This window comes from Aythya ferina, assembly GCF_964211825.1.
Source record: "Aythya ferina genome assembly, chromosome: 21".
In the NCBI taxonomy this organism is placed as follows: Eukaryota; Metazoa; Chordata; class Aves; order Anseriformes; family Anatidae; genus Aythya; species Aythya ferina.
This window is the reverse complement of record NC_140319.1, coordinates 3,555,098-3,572,901: the sequence shown is the minus strand read 5'-3', so window position 1 is coordinate 3,572,901 and position 17,804 is coordinate 3,555,098.

Sequence of the window (17,804 nt, the reverse complement as noted above, 5' to 3'; positions counted from 1 at the left end):
CATGCTGGAAAGGAAATACCAGAGTGCCATGAAGAGGAGCAGCTGAGATCCCCTTCGCTTGAACTCTGTCTGATGCGTGGGCGCATTTCTCTCTCTCTGTGTTGCCTAACTGGGAGGAATCGATAACACTGTAAAAACAGGATTTCTAGGGTGTGACTGTGTTTCGTCTGGCAAGAGCTGTAAATGTCAGTTCTTTCAGCTCTGAGAGCGTTCAGGAGAATCGCTGTGCAATGCCAACGCCAGTGCACTTGCAATACACGGGTTGTCTCGTTCGATGCTCCCCAGCGGAGGGTAACGGCTGTCCTTGGACTCTCAGCCATGCGGTGCTGCATCTCCCTGGGGCATTTGGGAGCACTGCACTGAAGCAGCCTGCTCAAATCCACCCATGAATTGGCGGTGTACCACGTGTAAAGCCAGGAGATGAAACTATTTGCTTCTCCTTTACTTTTCCTGTTTCATAATTCATTTCATGGTGAAGGGAGAATGGGTTTAGGGGTAAGGAGGACAATAGGGTCATTCTTTGCGAGGTGTGCTGAGAAGTCTCTAAGCCCAAAGGAGTTCCCCCTGTACTGTCCCTGTTCCTTGGAACTCCTCACAAAAGAAGCAGCTTTGGACGTGTGTCCAAGGTGATAGGGGCTTAAGGAAGGCATATTGTTTCCCATTCTGAATGCAGTCAAATTCAGCCCTGACAAAGCCAAATGAGGTGGTTGCTGTGGCTGCCAACTGTAATTAAGAACAGAATGCTCTCCGAGTAAAAAGGAAGCGAAATCCCAAGAGTTGTCAGTTCTCTTCATTTCTGACAAGTCTGTGGAAAGCCGGCTCCTTAATCCCCAGGAGTTTGGAGTCCCTTTGCCCTCCTGAGCTCCCGCAATGCTGCGTCACACCAACATCAGGCAGGAAGGGCACCGAGCACATTGTGCTCTGCCTGCATGCCCTGACACACAGGTGCTGTCTCACGGGGCATAAAGGCACCTTTGGCTGGCTCCAGGCTGGATCACTTGGGTCCAGAGGAGATGACCCATAATGATGTACGACACTTGGCTGAGGATGTGTATATTGCTACCAGCAAAATCTCCTCTGATACATTGTGGGAAGGGGTTCTCAGGACTCGGAGCCTCCAACGGTAATATTTAGTGCAGGTCTGTGCCCGCTGCAGTGATCTGTCCTGGGAAGAGAGGCAAAATGCTACCAAGATAGTTAAAGGCTTGCTTCCTACTGAAGTTTATGCTTAGGAGGTAAATTATAGAAGGAACTAGTGGTTAAGGCATTAGTCCACAACTTGCATGGTAAATTCTGTGCTTAGTGGCAGCTTTTGTGTCTGGTGGAGGATTAGTTCATTCCCTTCCCTGGTCTTGGTGCCGTGAAATGGGCATAATAGTTCTGCTCATCGTGCCAGAGAGTGTGATGATAGGTCTGTAACGAGGTGAGGTATGCAGTTACTGCTGTGGTGAAAGCTCTATCAGTAATTAAGATGGAATTTCAGTTGTTTTTCTCCCTAGGTGATTTCCCCAGGCCTGGTTTTGGGATAGGGCTTGCTGATAAGAAGCAGAACCAGGGCTTCCTTCCTTTTATTCTGCTCTTGTCTACAGGGCAATTTCACCTCCTTCGGTTGCGGGCTTAATCACTGGCAACTCTGCAGCGCATGATAAGACTGCGAGGAAAGCAAGATTAAAAAGCAAAAGGATTAAAATCTAAAGGACTCATCCGCTATGTGCTCTGGAGAATCTGCTCAGACTGAAGCCTCTTGGAGATGCTGCGTGGATCTCTATATTAGTGCTGACAGGAGGAACGTCACCGTGTCTCTATTAGCAGGCTGAGCAGCCATGTTCCTGACCTTGAACAGCGCTTGGGCATCAGCCTCTTCAGACCCTTGCTTGGAGGGAAAATGCCTTGAAGATAAGGCATGAAGAGCTGGAAGCTTGAGCTGAAATATCTAGATTGTAGGTAACAGACTGTGTTTGATGGGGTTAACTTCGTTTTATTTCCTGGGGCAACGATAACTAGAGCTACCTCGATTTGGTGTTTGGTTTCTTTTGAGAAAATCCTAGGCATTGCGGGCTGCTCACGAGCATGTCTTGTGGCTAAACGCAGACAACTACATCCTTGTTATGCCAGTTTATCTTTGGGAAGTGAGTAGGAGTTACACCAAGTGCTATCTCTCAGCTCTGAGAGTCTGTGGTCTGCTAAAGAAGCAGTTTGTGGCTAATCCACAAGCATTCAGAGATTTCCTTGAAATTACTGGTATGAATTGCTCAGGAGCTGAGAATGAGAGGTGGCAGGGAGAAAGGAGGGCATGGGAGTAGGTCTGGGGCGAGAATCCTCTCTTGGGGAGCAGTCAACAAAATAAAAATCTCAGCATGGCTCTTGCTGCATGAGACTCATGCTTGGATGGGCCCTTAAAGGCATTTGTAGACTTTTATTTGGCAGAGTGGGATGTGTATCAGTCCATTCTTTGAGATGATAATAGTCCTGAATTGACTTGCAGGGAAAGCTACCTTTAAAGCTTAATTCTTTAAAGGCTGGAGCATTTGTAGAGATTCATTATCTGGTTTCAGAGGTTCCCCTCATCTAACTCCACTCCTGTCTTAATAAGGGATTAATGTGTTGTCTGCCTGGCTTTTAAGTTGTGTTGGAGAGTGGAAAATGATGGATTTGACCAAGTAACAAAACTTGACGTTCATCTTAGTGAAGCAGATATTAAAATTCTTCAACGAAAAAGAATCTCTGTATGCTTCAAAAGCCTGAAATGGCTGAGAGGCTGATGAGATGTAACAATAGGAATAAGGGAAAGGTTTATTAGCAATATTCCAGGAACTCAGAGTAGCTGAATAACTCATAAATCTTTCATGAATCTTACAAAAATGAGGGATGAAGTCCTAAACGCTGTAGATATATATGTATACAGATAGATACAGATACATTTATTTTGACTAAGAATGTCTTGGTAAATTATTATCACTTTAAATTAAGGAACAATCTGGATACGATTTATATTATTTTTTTGCCATCTGAGAATCTATTGAACATTTTGTCTCAGAGTATTGTGATCTCCCTCGACAGAAGAAATGGGAAGTAGAACATTTTAAATATTAAACAAAAGATTTGACTGTGAAATTGTTACTCTAAAGCAGGAGTGGGATAAAGCAGGTAAACGAGATTGCACTCCAATTTATTGTGGAACCTCTGCGATTTCAGCTGGCAATAAATAATCTGATTTGTGCTCCTGATTCCCCGCTGATGGCCCAGTAAAACGTCTCCAGGAAACAAAATTTGCCATTCTGCCAAAGAGGGGGAGAGCAGGGGAGAGCAGCTAGAGGATGCATAACCTGCGTTTCTCTTTGGATCGGCATTTTTCTATCACGGTTCTCATTGTATTGGGGTTTGAGGCAGATCTCAGTGCAGCCTATGCTCAGAACTCAGCACTGCAATGACCTGGGACCTCAGGCAGCCACACCATGCCCAGGAAGGCTGAGCACATACCAAAGAGAAGAGAAGCAACCGAGCACTACGGGATAGCTTAATGCAAACAGCAGGCTGAGGGTTTAGTGGAGAAGGGATGTTGAGGAAAGGATGTAATTTGGAGATTTGCAGGCTTACAAGAAAGTTCTCTGTCTTATTCCAAGTAGCTGTATTTCTTCCCCTGCTGGGAATCTAATCCTCTTTGATCTTCAGAGCTTTGCCTGTGATTCCAAAAGTGTGTCAGCCTCAGTGCCAGCTCATTAGCTGTGCGTGGGGGCAAGAGGTCAAAAATCATGAAATATGATATGGCAGCAAGTGCCTTCTGAGCAGGGAATGAGAGAGAAATATGCTAGAGACTTCCTTGGCTTTGTTTCCAGAGGTGCTGTGCCTGGAATTGGAAAGATCTGAGGGTCCATACAGAGGATCCTCATTCTCTTTCCTAGCCTCCATCCTGTTTTGGAGTCTGTTCCCTCCATAAATAGTTCCTCAAGGCCCATCCATCTTCATTGTCACTAAAATACAATGAAGTTTAGTGGTCAGTATGGATATCTGAAAGCCCAGGGAAAAGGATTATATCCACATTTGTTCTGTAGCCCCCCTTTTCCTCTGTGCTTGAAGTCTCAGGTTCCCCAGACGCTCTATGAAGTACTCCGAGCAGACTGCTCTGTGAGAGCACGGGAGGCTAACGGAGCACTTGGTATCCTTCTGCTGAGAAACTTTTTCAGCTGATCTGGTTGGAAGAATGAAGATACTTTGCAGCATCCCTGATCGAAGCTTTGGGAAGCTCACAGCTGAGGAAACTTCTCTTTGGGTGAGATGACCATGGCTTGCTCTGCTTCTGTGCAGGCACACAGCTCGATGCTGCACTGACCCTGCAGAGAAGTGGGATGGCACCCACAGCAGCCTGAGAGCTGCCACGAGATCCTGGGCTCACTGGAACTGCCCCCTGACCCGTGGTGCTGTGCAGTGCACATCCGTGTTACATGCAGATACAAAGGCAGCCAGATATGCAGGGAAAAACTCTGCTTTATTCCTCTCTGACATCATTTAATTGGCCTCTGTTGCTCAATTTAACAAGTGCTGATGGAATGCCTTGTGCTGGTGGCTTGGGAAACCAAAGTGCGCTGCTGCTGCAGAACACGGCGAGTGGTAGCACTGTTCCCTCAGGCTGCACAGTCCACGTGGTTCAGCCAAGTACCAAGCATCCTTCTGTAACGCTGGGAGGCCAGCCCGTTCCCTGTGAGAAGGCACCACTAAAACGTGGTTAGCTCCTGACAGTCCTACGGCTGCAGGAGGAGCTGGAGAGGGAGAGCTGTCCCACTGAGGGCAAGAGCCAGGAGCTGTGGTGCTGAATATAAAGGCAATCCTTTGGGAATCTGCTGGGCTACCCTGGATTTTCCTCTAGCTTTCTACCTAGCCCCCCAACAGCCAGTGAAAATACATTCCTGTGATGTTGTAGCCTATGCCACACAGCCATGTGAGATGCTGACAAGCTGTAGTTACTGATGTCTTCTCGGACAGAAAGGCTTCTTACCCAGTGCTGTTCAATCCCACACCCCTCGTGTCCAGCACAAAATACCTTGCATGCAGTGTGAAGCTTGGCTGGAGACAAGGCTTCGGTTACATCACTAGATGGAGCTCAAAATATAGGAAATACTTGGCTTCGGAGCCCCAAATGTATTATTAAGAAGCAGTTTTTAGAAGCTGGTGTGGGAGGGGTGGCAAGGTAAGGAGGAAAGATTTGATGTGAAGTGAAGAGAATGGAGTGGAGCATGTGTTAAAGAAGGGGGGTGCTAGAGAACGGGCTGCTACGTGCCTGGAGCTGAGGGCTGGTGCTTTTAACAACATTTAAGCTGCAATCCAACGAGGCACATAGTTCTGTGAGGGTCTGCCACATGCCAAATTTATGGATAATTTGGGCACTTGTCCTAAGAACATGTTGTGGAATTATGACTGATAAGGACAACTACTGCAGGACAATGGCTTCTCGCCCAGCAGAGGTATACGTGGATGAAAGGGCAAATACTCATCTGTTTGCACTGGTTTATTTCTGCCTTTCACACACCCCAGGCAAGTTGTCTCACTGGTGTCACAGGGAGGAACATCCTTTCTGTATGAGGTGCTGAGGTTGATTCCTTTGTGTTCCCTTTCCATAATGTTCATACCATGCAGTCCTAACAGGGAGGAAGGAAATTTTAAATTCAGTTTCTGTCAGCATCAACATCAGAATCAATCAGGGAACTCATTGTTTGTCGAATCAGACAAATGAAGCAGAAATAATTCGAAATGACAATTGTAACTAAGCAACCTAGCTTGACTAGTGAGTGGGATAGAAAATGAAATTAGTGAAACATTTTGATAACTGATTTCAGGTAACAAATCTGTTAGATTAAAAAAAAAAATCTCCCTCTCTCAAGAGATATTTTGCAAAATAATGAAGAAAAACTGGTTGAAAAAGTTTTTTGTTGTGATTTACCTGGTAAGTAAGCTCTTTGGGGCAGGGATCATCAGGGGTGTTTTTTTTGAGGTCGTATTGCACCTAGCACATGGGGTACCCCCTGACACTTGCAGCCCGTGCATGTAACTAAATTAAAACAAAGGCAAGTGGGCTACAATCAGATTTCCCAAACTTCATAAATAGATTGTAAAGGCTCAACAGATGTCCAATATCTGAGTATTATGTATTCTGGGTTAGTATAGCGCACTTGCATCACGATAAATGTTTATCGGTCAGTCATTTGTTAATGGATAGATATTTAATATTTGGTAGCCACATTATTAAGGCAGTTCCAGTATACATGGTGATTAAATGTTGATGAGAGCAGCACTGGGGTAAACGTGCCAAAGCTCAGCATCCTTGCAGACTTATCCTGCAACCCATCCCATTCCTGGTGCCACAGGACTGGAACTGTCATCACACTTAACAGTTGTTGGCCTTTGTAGGTACAAATCAAGAGGGAAGCCTCGTGGGCCAAAATCATTTCTGCCATCGTTGACCTGGCTCAAGCAGAACCACACCAAGGATAGATTTGTTCTCTTCTGCTATTTCTCAGCACCTCTGGGGCTTGAATGCCAGCAAGGGAGTGATGGTATCTCTTGCCAACCTCATATCTCTTTGATGTTGGAGTCCTTCTTAAGCCTTGGGCATTAACATCCTCCTCCGCAGGCAGCCAGTGGCAGCAGCAGCGTGTAGTGGCTGTGGTATCATTCTTTAGTTTCTTAATAGCACGGTATAATGACTAGCTCTGTTACCATATCACTGACACAGAGCATTACTAATTATGATGATTAATGGGTTTAATTCACTTAGAAAGAATAATGTGCAATAATTCCATTGTCAAAGCTGAAAATCTGGAGTTCCAGCTTCGGATCCTGTCAGCACTGTTGTTACAAACCCTTTTGTGTCAGAGAAAAGTCACCGAGAGATGTTATTTCCCACATGTTTTAGAACACAGGCTGCATTGGGAATTCTCCTATCGACTAAGAAGGCTGCTTTGCCACCAAAAGACTGCTAGGAGAAATTCTGCCTTATTTTTTCTTTTGCATGCTTACATTTTTCTTTAATGATGCTTCTGTAAACTACAAGAACTATTTATCGAGGTTAAAGGGGTCTGCTGTTTTCTTGCAGTGGTGGAAGAGAGAGAGCTCTTGCTGGCAAAGAATGTGAATGGCATTATTCCTTCTGGGGCTGCTGGGCAGGCTCTATTGAGCTGTTTTCTAGCTCCCAAGCTGGCTGGTACTGCCTGTCTCCTAGACCTGAAGGAGCAGTGTTGGAAGAAATTGCTTACCTCAGGGTAGTTTCACACTATTTCTGTCAACGCGCAGTTTGAAAAATTCATTATTTGTAGTGTCAAGGCCCCCAAGGAAGATCAGGGCCCTGGCTGAGCGGTGCAGAAGCGGTGCAGTCCCTGTACACCCCGTTCCTCTCCAGCCCGCCTGGCTGCTTCTCTGCTTTCTTCCAACTTCAGCTCTGGCTGCCTGTGACTTTCCTGTACCAGAGGGTTGCATTTCTTAGATCAGCAAGATCACTTCTGAGCCTTGTAAGCACGGCAGAAGAGGTCAGATACAATGCACTATTGTCTGTGACTCAGGAATCTTTGTGGCTTTAATTGTTGATTTAATTATCTCTTCCTGTGAGCAAGATAAATTCCCCAGGGGTAAAATAATAGAGAAAAAAAACCAACACATTTCCTCTCTCAGCTGTCTTTGTGAGATCTAGCTGCTCTGTGCTCACAGCAGCTATAAATAAACCACACTTAAGCCCTGGTGACTGTTTGGATTCTGGTGAGTCACCCGATTGATACAGCTCTAATCTGTGTCTCTGCCTCTCCCCGTTGCGTAGCTAGTATCCCATTTGGTTGTGATCTGTGCTCATGTCAGTACTTCGTGTGAGGCTCTGTGCCTGGCAAAGGACTAGCCCACATGCCCAGAGCACCGCCTGCTAATCCTTAATGGGGCAGAAGCATTAACAAATTAATTGCGTTGTGATCGAGGGGAAACTGAGGCAGGGAAAGGTCACCTAAGGCCTCCTGATTGATTTCTGACTGACAGGAATAGCAGGATGAAAATTGTCCCCTTAGCTCTTGAATGCTGCTTTCTGACTTAAACCTGCTCTAATCTGTTCTGCGTGTGGCATAGCTGGTCGACCTTTCTGCCCAAAATCTCCCGTTAAGCTGCTGTCCGGGGCACCTGCCCTTTAATATCGATGCGCATTAAGGTCACAGTTGCTTGCTCATGATCCTGGATAGGAAGGTGATATTTCTCAGGTACACCAGAGGAAGGAAATCGGAGTGATTTACAGTATTTGGCAAGGACTTGTCATAAATCTGTGATTTTTTCCAGGCTCTCATTGAAGCCCATACTTAGATTTTTCTGGCTTCAGCAGGAGTTGTATGAAGCTATTATGCTGCCAGCCACTGGTGTGATGAGGTGCTGAGTGCATTTAAATAGGACACATCGCTCTCTGCTTCTTGCCCCTGTCAGTGGATAAGTATCAGAGGCTCACTGAGGTGGAGGCGGCATGTCAGTAATGAGCAAAAAGGGGCCTGATATATTCTGCAAGGCACCTGGAGAGTCAGTTCTTTTGGAGAAAAGCCCTGGTAGAAAGAAAGGATATTGCTGCAGTTATGAATATCCTAAGAACCATGACCTGGGCAGCCTGCCTTGTCCTCGCTGAGCTGTTCAGAGCCGGTGTGGTGTGCTGCTGGGGTACCCCTGCAAGAGCGCTGCCGCTGCAAAGCCTTTGCTCTGTGCCCTCTTCTGCACCAGCCTGCGCTGCGTGCTGCTGGGCTTACATACCTAATGAGCTGTCAGTGTGCCAGTAAGCTTATTTAATTCTCCAGCTGCATCTTCAGCTGCTTGCTGTAGCCATAAAAAGGGAATTTGAAACCACCCACAGGCCACTGCGACAGGGAACTGTGCTGAGGTCTGACTCTCACCTCCTGCACTCTCCCTCCTTTCCTCTGTTTTCTGTCCCTGCTCGTGAGTGGGCTCTTCACTGCTAGCTCAGGCAGGGTGCAAGATCCTCACCGAACCTCCTGCTTAGCCCACAGTTTTAGGTTGTTTATCCCATCACTGCCCCTTCTTTCCCTTGTAACGCCAAGTCAGATGAATCTGACAGCCAGCAAAGCCTGCCACTGCTGTCCGCTGCTTGCTTTCCAAGCGTTTTTCCATCACAGTGCTCAGCTGCAGCCTCTACTCCTTGTAAAGTGGGGCTGAGTGAGCTGGCAGGGTGTTGGATGAGACATTAAGAGAACAGGTATCTGTGCACTTCAGGAGCTGACCGGTGAGACAGAGGACAACTCCCGTGTCTCTCCTTCTCAACTGAAAAATAGGACGTGCCTATTTTTGTCTGGTTTTCTATAAAATCTCGGAGGTGTTGATATAGAATAAAAGCAGTGCACAGAGGCCCTAATTTAATTTGGGACCTTTAGGAATGCTGCAATAGACAAGGGCTATTTTGTAGCAGAATAGAAGGTGATGTTGATGTATATATGATTCTTTGCTGGCCCGGCTTTTATTCAAATATCCCTTGAATCCATCTCCCCTCAAATGAAGTGGAATCTTCAGTTTCCATTTCCTCTTGCTCCACTGAAACAGTTCATAGATAATGTTCTTGTTTGTAGTCCTGCCAGGAGTTTTTTAATTACCTGTATGGTTTTATTACATAATGGGGAAGTGTGCTCTGTTAGGCTATTGGCATCTTTGCAGGAAGCAAACAAACCCGATGACATCCATCAAGTTGACTAATTACAGAGAGTATGTTCACTTTTTTCAGTTTTCCTGGTCAATACTGGCAATAGCTCTGCTGCCTGGGCTCTGAGCCTGGCTGCTCACTCAGCCAGTGCTGCCTTAGCAGTTGGCCAGGTGGGAGGTCAGGGGGCTTGATGGTCCTGAAAGAACTGGAAAGGGAAAGGCAAATGCTCTAGCATCATCCCCAAGAGCCTAGGACACACACAATGCCCACATTCTGCCCTGATCTCTTTCTGCAGTATTTCAGAGTCAGCTCCATCTAGATGTTTGTACCTTAGGTGTTTTTAACAGAGAGTTAGGAAATGCCTGTAGCTGCTTGCACTGAGGCAGGCTGGGTATCTATTCTGTGGAGCCTTCTGAATTAAACATCCATTCCACGTGTGTTCCCAGTTGTAGGATGCCGGGTATACCGACCCAGCGCCTCCGTTTCAGGCCTTTGTTTAGAAGAAAAACTGTAGAAAATGAGAGCTCAAGTGTATTCCCCTGCATGTCCTCATCCTTATGTGCTCAATTACACCTGTCCAAACAAGGTGTGAAATGCTACCTCGCAGAAGGAAATCACTTTGTGCCATAGCTAGCAGTATGGTGAAAGGCAAAGTGGGATCAATCTAACTCAAGGCATGGAAGCAATGACGCTCTCTCTGCCTTTCAATTATCGCAGTGTATTGCTGAGGAATCGGGACAGCCAGCCATCTTTCACAGTGAAGTACTTCAGTGACAGACCGAATGCACTCAGTACTGGAAGAAATATGATGTTATCATGGTGGAAGCGGCATTTTGTGGGTAAGCCTTCCTTTTACTGCTTGCTTATACAAATCATAGAATCATAGAATGGTTTGGGTTGGAAGGGACCTTAAAGATCCAACCCCCCTGCCATGGGCAGAGACACCTTCCACTAGACCAGGCTGCTCAAAGCACTTGAACACTTCCAGGGATGAGGCATCCACAGCTTCTCTGGGCAAATGCTGCAGACCAGGTCTCTGCTGGCCTGTAGAGACCAGAAAGGCAGAAGACTCTGTTGAGCAGAAGAAATTAGAAGTTTAAGAAGAGTAAAAGTTTAAGAAGACCCTCCTCTCTATAGCATGATGAGTCCAAATGCCCTGATACAGGGATGTGTGAGTGGAGATCACTGTGAATGTGGTAGCCATAGGAGAGTGGTAGCAAAGCCACACATTCCCCCACCCAGTGCTTGTCATATTTCTTCCCCACAATGAGGACCTTTGGCAAGTGAAACAGGGCCTGATGTGCTGACATGCTGTTGATCTGAAAACGGCTGTGTCTTGGAAAGTCAGAGCAAAGGATCATAATTGAATCCAGCAGGCACAGGAACCCAGCTTGGGGGCTGATTGGTATTCAGCTCTGGTGCAAAGTGCTTAAGAAAAAACTTATTAATTTCCCCTTCCACAAAGAGCGGGAGTGCGACAGTAATCACAGTATCAAGTCATAATAATAAAAAAAATTCCATTGAAAATAGCAGTTAAGACTCCAGAGAGTTCAGCAGGGGAAGATTGTATTAAGATAAAGTAGATTATAACACTGGCGGACATTAAAGGTTGTCATTGTATGGTAAATCACATCAGGAAGTCACAAAAGCTGCTCTTTACACAGTCAGGGACAGAACACTCTGATATAGCATCTGATTTATCCCCTGCCCCTGTTATACCATCCCTGGCAAACAGGTAGGTAGAAGGAGGAGAGGAGGAAGGGGAGAGACTTGCCAGCCAGAGTGGATTTCTGAGTTGTGGTTTTGGGGAAGGTGGGTGGGACCGGGGTGGGGCCAGACACATTGGTCCCTTCCCCTTCTGCGGGGTGCTGGGGCTCTGCATACTTGCTGCAATGCAGAGGTATGTATTGAAGCATTCCCACTGCCCCTTCTCTCCTGTGGAGTAGCAGCAGTGAGCTGAGTAGGATACACGCGGCTCGAGCACTGTGCGTCCCACAGGGGCCATCCTGTGCTCCCCTTGGTGATGGAGGCTGCCAGCTGGGCATCCCTGCTCCTCACACTGCCTTAATGCCATCACAGTAGCAGCAGCCCAGCAGCAGTCCCCTGTCCCCAGTAGGTGCATAGCCAGGCTGGAATATAGCCCCATCCCAGTCCCACTTCCCCAAAGTGTCCCAAGCACACCTAAATATATTTCAGCTGTCTGAATCCTTTAGAAACCCTCCCTGCTCTCTCCTTTCTCTGCCCAAACTACATTGCCACAATCTCTTTGATCCTTGCTTAATAATTACAACCCAGGAACAGTGCAAAAACAAATGTAAACCTTCTGGGTGTTACTAGGTGGGATTTTGTACATTACACGTCTTGAGCAAAGCCCTTTCACTGCTGGGAGTGTGTTTGCTGGTAAGTAGGTAAGACAAGGACTCCCGGCTCCCTCCTCCCCGGCCAGTGCTGTGTGTGCATCTTCTCAGGAGTCTGACCCAATTCTGTCTCAGATATGGATTAAACAAATACCTAACACCAGCCCCCTTCCCATTTTGCAGCTGAGTGTTTTCAAACTCCTGCCTACCATAGTCCCATGTCCTTGACAGGTCTGCAGCTGAAAGGCACTTTATATTCTGCCCTGGAGCTGGTGGTAATGTTTTACCAGGTAGTCATACCAGCAAGAGGTGTGAAAAAACCTGAATGGACAGAGCTCTGCAAAGGTCATTTCCCTGCATTGGTTTTCTTCTGTACAGACACTACTGACACCTGCAAAAGATTCTTCGTAAGTGCAGTTCGTGTTGCTTTTGCAGGTGATTTAACTGGAGCAGTACTAAATTCCTTCCAGTTGTCAGAGCAAGCACTGTGCCCTCCAGGAGCCTGGGCAGAAGTTGGAGCCCTGTCCTCTTGGTACCACCAAAGGTGACCTGCTCTGTCACCATCAAAGGTCAAAGGTGGCCTAGAGACCCAAGGTGTTGCCCTATTAAATTCAATGTCTGACAGCAAGGACCCAGCATGACAGACTTGGCGCTTTTTTTTTTTTTTTTTTTTTTTTTTTTTTTTTTTTTTTTTTTTCTGGTGCCATTTCCCCAGAAAAACATTTTTTTCATCTTTTTTATTTTTTATTTATTTTTTGTTCAGATCAAGCAAATATTGTCTTGAAAGTTCTTATAAACACCATTTGGCTTGGAAACCTGTATGAAAGGAGCATCTCTCCACCTCCTGTGAACATGTAGGTCTTGCTAAACTTACACAAAGGTCTCCTGCACAAATGTGCTTCCACACCTTAAATGTATGCTTTTTGCTTTTTCTTTTTTTCCCTGTCTTTGGCACCCTGATCTCTCTAGTTCCAGGTAAAGAGTCAGTATGCTGGCTTCATTAGTGCTCCTGGGTTTTATGATCCTGGGAAGCAAGGAGAAGTATAATATATATTAAATGTAATAGGCTTTTGTTGAGATGAATGTTAGCTTGCTAAGAGTAACTTAGTAAGTTGTTCCACCTGCTAATATGCACATTTAGGAACAATTTTAGAGTGTGAAAATATTTAAAAGGAATGCTAATTTCAAGCTGAGAGAAGGATGTTTGTGTGGAGAACAAGAAAGCCAGGACTGGGCAGGCAAGAACCAAACTGCGTTAATTTTGATTTTTCTGGTTCAGCGGCATTGCTGTGTGTTAATGTATTTCAGATCTTTGCTTGTCATGCTGTTTTATGAGCTCTCACGAGGTGGAGGGAGAAGAGAAATAAGTAGCCACATTTCCAGAGGAAGTCAAGGGGGAAACGTAAATAACAAAATGAAAGCTATGGCAACAGCCAAAGAGCTGGAATGAGAATGGCATAGCAGGCTGCATACTGTAAATAATCACTATGATTAAACTGGATGATTTCACCAAACTTGCTAATGCCTAGTTTTCAAAAGAGCAGCCTGGATTCACCCAGGTGCTGAGCATTTTTGAAAATATGGAGCCCATTTTGTCACTGAGTCTGTGCCCAGTCTGCCAAAATCATATTACCACTCCTGAATATAAGGGAAAAATTGAAACTCTGAATTTGTCCCTGATACTTCTTTCCCCAAATGTTGAAGCAGATGCATTTTGCTGATACAGAGTTTTTGAAAAGTAATCTCAGCTTGCATGCAAAAGCACTTGGAGGAGTCAACATGAACATTTATACACCTCCATGATCTTCAATTGAAACTGTTCTGTCTGACTTAGCTGACCAACCGCAATGGAACAGCTGCTCCAGCCAGTGACTTTTTATCAGAATTTTATGTCCAGAGCAGATAAACTCAGTGAACAGCTCTGAATAATGACTACACTTCCAGCAAGTCTGTTTTCTGTCATTGCAGAGTCATGACTTGCACATATTCATCCTTACACAACTCTGTGAGATGTGACAGTGCCAAGGAGTTGCATCTGGTATATACAAAAGAAGTTAAAGAGGTGACTTGATTGCAGCCTTTAAGTACAAGGAGAGAGATTTCTGATAATAGAAGGCTCATTAATCTAACAGACAGTGGCCATGGTGAGATCCAGTGGCTGAAGTTAAATAGCTAGAAGGGTATCTAGTCTTACTCAGACTGGAAATAAAATTTCAACAATGTAATAATGAAGTATTGGAACAGCTTACCTAGGATTGTAGTGGAGGATCTGTTACTGGAAGTGCTTGAATTGGTGCTGGGTGTCTTTCTAAAAGCATACAATGGCTTAGGTGGCTAGGCTCAGAGGAGTGAGGCGGTCTGTTTCCTCGCTGTTCTGTTTGCTGGCTGGTGCAGGGTCTTGGCTCTCCTCATGTGGAAACCACCTCTAAGTTTGTAGCGAGACTTTTCAACGCAACCGACAGAGTGCTATAAACCTGATTCTGGCTGTTCATTACAACTCCGCTTCTCAATGAGTGTTGGTATTTGAAGCAACAGAGAAGCCTAGAGCCAAGATCCTGGGGCAAGGAAAACTGGGACCTGGAACAGAGTGGCCAGAAGCTGGAGGTACCCTGATAAAACTGAGCTCTGCCCTCTTTCTTGCAAAGAAACTGTCACCTCTAGGTCATTGCTACCTGCTTCATGTAAGCTGTTTTCCAAGCACTTTTCTGAGCTTTCTGTTTTGCTCCCTCAGGGGGATTCCTACAGCATTTCCCCAGGGAACCTCCCTCTGGATCTTGTGCCCAATACGCATTCCTCACATGCTGGGAAATGTAACATACCCAACCTGAAAGTGCACATACAAATAGACTCGTGAGGCTCAATGTTTGAGGCCTCAGTTCCATCATATCCTGTTGTCAGAAGCTTAATGAGCTGTGTTATTAAACGGCTCCACACTGTTCCCTTGTGCTGCTGACAAACATGGCCAGTGGGCAAAGAGCAGCTGAACTGCCCGGTTGTATTGATTTCTCCAGTGCTCACAAGTTCTGGATGGCATTGCTGATGGGGTTAGCACGTTGGTGACTGCACAGAGCCTCTTCCCACGTAGGGAAGGGAAATGTGACCCCCAGCAGTTGTTACATCCTACAAATTGAGGAAAAGAAGGCGCTCTGCACATTTGTCTCAGGAGAGAATGCACCTTGTGTGTTTTGAACCCAGACTCAGGGCGTTGTGCAGGTGGGGATTTTCTCTCAAAAAACTTCCCCTGCTCTTGTTTTGCCAGATTTGAGGCTGAGTTATCACTGTGATTTCTGCTGTGACAGGACATGCAATCCCAAAGGGCATGTTCCTGCTGTATTACATGCTGAGACACGCTGTCAGTTCCTCGGAGAGCTTGCAGTTGAGGTAGGCAAGTTAGGCAGTGGGAAGTGGAGAATCAGAGGCATACAGTTGTCCATTTTATCTTGCCTTGGTTGGCTGGAGGGTGCTTATTCCATCTCTGTTACACATTATATTCAGTCCCAGTTCATTACTTGCTCATGTCTGTATCTCTGGGCCTGCTGCGAGGGAGTGCCTGGGATCCCAAGGCTGCGTGGATGTAACACCCAAGCAAGTACCTGCCTATTGCAGCCCTCCTGCCCTTGTCCCAAGAAATGCACGTGTCGAGTCCTGCTCAGAGGACAGAAGGTCAACACTCAGAAACAAGAAAGTTTTGCTTTCCTGGGAGAAAGAGAAAGTTTGCCTCACTGCCGAGCAGCAAGTTCTGAAAACTCCCATTCCTGCTGGCTCAGAGGGAAGGAGGCAGTGTCCAACTATTTATCCCTCCTAAGGGCAGTATTGATTTAGGAGGAAGGAACAGGGAAATAGCAGTGGTATGAGGCACCTGCAATGCAATTTGGGTGATATAAAACTAACAACAGGCACATCCTGAGTGACAGAATGAGGCTGGGCTGTGTCTGGAGTGTGGTAGGCTGCTGCCTGAGGTTCATGTGCCTCCCTTGCCTCGTAGTGGGGTGTGCTGCAGGGAGCTGGAGCACCAGCAAGGGGGTGACAGGACTGTGAAGGAAATAAATGTACCTGCACAGAGTGCTGCCCCCGGGAATGGCTCGCTATTAATAACAGTAATAACATATGCCAGGATGGGGAAGAAGCATCTTTAGTAAAGTGCTGATCACTGCCACTATCTGGGGCAGAAACAAATTGAAAAAAAAAAAAAAACACTTTCATTATTTTATAATGCACAGTAATGCCACTTTTGTATTTTTTATTATTTCCCCATGTTTGAATTTTGTCTGTAGGGGGGCTTTCTGTTTTAAGTAGTCCATGCTGCAGATTGGCAGGTAAATTGTGGGGTGACATTAAGGAGAGCACTCAGCAGCCCCAGCCAGCCGTAACTACAGTAGTCAGAACAGAAAGGCTCCAGAAGCGAGATGCTCTGGAGTCTTACCCACTGAGACATGTCACAGTCAGCTTGTCCTCCCTGTGCCCCACATCCACTGCAAATGGAACAATTTGGAATGCAGCCCAAATCCCACCGGAGCAATTGGGATGCAGATGGCAAGGAAAGCTGAAGGTGATTTCCTCCTCTTCTGCCATACTAAATAGTAAAGGTGCAAAGAGAACTTGCTGTACACAAAAGGAGAAAGGGTAGGGGACGAGAGAGATACAGAATTCAGACAGCTCCTAGACCTGCTGAAAGGGAGCTGCTTTCAAGTTCAGGGGATGTCCTTCCATGGGATTAAAGCCAGTGTGGATGCCATGCACAGGATGAAAGCCTGTGCAGCACCCAGGCAATGACAGAGATCACCCAAGCAGAGATCAGAGGATGTTCTGAAGGAGTTAACCTGAGCAATATCTAAGTACAGAAGTTCCAATAGCTTCCCTTTTATTAAGGAAAGTATTTCTGTTGTTCTCATAAACTATACTTGGCAAAGCCTCCTTAGTACGGAATCATTTATTTTTCCACTGAGAAAGATGGCTGTGAGTGTAGGGTCATTACGGAGAGAGTTGCAGGGTGCTTGTTTGCATTGATTGAATGAGAGTGTTTCATGCTGTTCGCTTATTCAGTGAGTTTCTTTAAGGGTGAGTAATCCCCAGTCCCTGGGGGGGTTCCCTCCAGGCAGACACTGCAGGATCCAGGCTGGCTTCCAGGGCCCCAGCCCCAGCACATGCTGGACAGGGGAGGTTGGTCAGAGCTGCAGGGATGCTCCTCAAACTCTGCTAGTGCCATAGCTTGCAGGAGTCAGTGCCTGCCAGGGAAATCATGGTACGGGGGGGCTTTATGCCAGTCGTTTCTGTGAGTGGGGTGCTTCTGGGCAGCCTGGGCATATACACCTGAGGCCCCAGACAGAGCAGGCAGGAAGAGCAGCTGCTCTGTCAGCACAGAGAGCCACATAGCTTGCCTAATAATCCTAAGCGTGTCACAGCGTCCTTTGCTGTGGCACTTTGGCTCTGCCATGTGTGCATAGTGCCCCTAATAGCATGGTACGTGTGTCAGGTGTCAGAGAAAATGTACGGCAAGTTCTTGGGGTTCAGCTCTCTGCTCGTTCCCCAGACAGCAGCAGAAATGGCTGTGCTGTTCCTGCTGTGCTTTCTCCTACTCTGCTGGGCACCCCCACCGAACTGAAAGGCTCTCACCTGGGTTATCCGTGAGGCTGCATGGAAGTAGCAGCAAAAGACAAACAAGAGAGAGTTTTGCCTTTCTCCCGAGGCTGAGAAACAAGGTTCAGTGTGTGCTTTTCTCTCTTTCATTCTTCTACTCTTTCTTTTAATGAGATGCACAAAGAAAGGAGGAAAAGCAAATTTAATTATAAAGC